We start from the raw sequence: 2,331 nt of genomic DNA on the forward strand, positions 1-2,331 counted from the left end.
CTGACTCAGGGACACTCTGGAGCTTGTTTGTTTAGAACTTTTGCTCTCTCTATCAGACCTGGCCCCAGGCCTGGGGGGCTCCCCTGTTGTCACAGGTTTGCCTGTGCTAATTCCATGCCCGCTGACTTCTCTGTCTGTCTCAGTTTGTCCTCTGGAGCTTGGGACTGCGGGGACCAACTGCCCCCGAGTCTGTGTGAGCAGCTGGTGTGACCCCTGGCTCGTACCTGCGCAGCAGGCAGATGGGTCACCACAAGGCACCTGGGTCATGTTGCTGTTAAGTAAATGCTCCACAGCCACCCTTTGCCTTCCTCTGGCTCGCTTCAGCCTGTGCTTTAGACCGCTCTGTGCTTCCACGTGTGGCTGTCCAGGAGCTCAGGAAGGAGGTCCCACACTTTCCCTCGTGTGGGGATGCTGCAAGCTGCCCACTGGCACCAGGGCAGGAACAGGCATATGATCCACAACAGGTACATGGAGATGTCCAACGTCCCAGGACAGGATAGAGGTTTTGGGCCTCACACTGAGCCTTTGAAGTTTGTCCCTTGTCCGGCCAGGTGCCACGTGTCCCTCTGCTCCTCTGAAGCTGGTGGTGTTTGCTCAGGCCAGCGTGTCCAGCGGTCACCGATCCTACCTGGGCTGGAAGGCTGGAGTGCTGCAGGGCTCCCTGTTCTCCCCCATTCGAGTCCCAGAGCCAAGGGGTCTCTGACTGGCAGTGTGCCTTTAAAATAACAATAAACATGGAGAGGAGATAGGAGATGCTCTCCTTGTTCTGCAGCTCCAGTGCGTCGCTGTCGCTGGGTTGGTGCCTGCTGGACTTGCTGAGTGCTCAGAACAGGGCACTGCCCGTTCCCTCCTGGCTCTGCACCCTCCCGTGCTGTCCCAGAAACAGCAAGAATGTCCCTCTAGGTCCCTGTTTAGCCACAACGTCACATAGTGTCCCACTTGCTTTGTCTTAGCAACGGTTCCAGGATTAAAATTTGCCCATAGGACTATGGCGGGTTGGGATTGCAACATTGAGCCAGGTCCAGAGTCCTCACCTGGGGGCTGCAGGAGCCAGGCCAGGACCCCACGGTGCCCCACACACCCCAGGCCTCCCCTCCTCTGATGTTTGGGCTTCCCAGGACACGCTGTGGGATTTTATTCATCTGTTCCCAGCTGCTTTTCTCAGACTCTCCTTTTCCCTGTGTGTCTTTAAAGGAGCCCCGTACTGAGTGACCTTTCCAGGGCTCTGAACCCTCTGCTCGGTGTCTTACGAGGGGAATTTAATCTGCTGGCACTGCACTTGTTTCTGTGCCTTTTATTAGCCACGTTTTCTCAGCAGGCACTCTGCGACCTTTAAATTCAGCAGAGCTGTCATATGGGGAGAGCCAACACGGCTTCCTCTGTTGAGGAGCTTTATTGAGCTTGGAGGGAGGATAAAGGAAGTCCAGCGTGTTCCTGCAGGGCTGGCACGACTTGTAGTTCTCTTTGTCTTCAAGGGCTTCAGGAATCCAAGTGTTTGGATATGAGGCTCATGCAGGAGAGAGGGTCCCTGAGCTCTGCTCTCTCACACAAACTCCTGTCAGCAGCTGCCTGGAGCTGCAGCAGGACCAAGCAGGGATTTGTGTTTAGCTGGGAGCTCCTCTGAGATGGAAATGCTTTGTGCATTCCCCTTGTCCACGTTTCTTTGACCCTGGAAGAGCCCAAGTCCCTGCAGACCCTTGCTGAAGGTCCCAGGTCTCATGTGGGGGGACCAGCACACTGATCTCTTGCTTTTAGACATCCCACACTGGAGCTGGATTTCCCGACCTATAAAAAGTCTTCCCTTTGCCATTTGGAATTATGTTCTGCAGGCTCAGCACCTCCCAGTGCTGCAGCCCTGGGAGCTGCTGCTAGGGAAAGGAGGATGAGGAGGGGGAAAAGAGTGACTCTGGCAGCTTTGGAGCTCGAGAGAGCCCTGGATAGAGCAGGGCTGGGACAGCAGAGTTCAAGTGCTGGAAAGGAGCTCCTGAGGGGAGCAGCTGCCACAGAGGGGACGGGCAGGAGCTTGGGGGAACACGGCCTCTAGGGAAGGAGGCTCCGGGCTGGGGGCACACTGGGACCCTGGGCAGGCACCAGGGCCCTTGGGAGGGCGCCGGGGTCCTTGGAATGGCACTGAGACCCTCAAGAAAGTACTGGGACCCTCAGGAGGCACTGGGACCCTCAGGATGGCACCACAGCCCTTGTGAAGCCACCATGACCACTGGGATGGCACCGCGCCTCCGAGGCTCAGCGCTGCAGCAGGGCCCGGAGAGCCTCGGCTCCATCCATGCGCGGCCAAGGACTGTCCCTTGCGGGCTGCCGGCGCCGCACCTC

Source organism: Corvus brachyrhynchos, unplaced genomic scaffold, assembly GCF_000691975.1.
Source record: "Corvus brachyrhynchos isolate BGI_N302 unplaced genomic scaffold, ASM69197v1 scaffold933, whole genome shotgun sequence".
NCBI lineage: Eukaryota > Metazoa > Chordata > Aves > Passeriformes > Corvidae > Corvus > Corvus brachyrhynchos.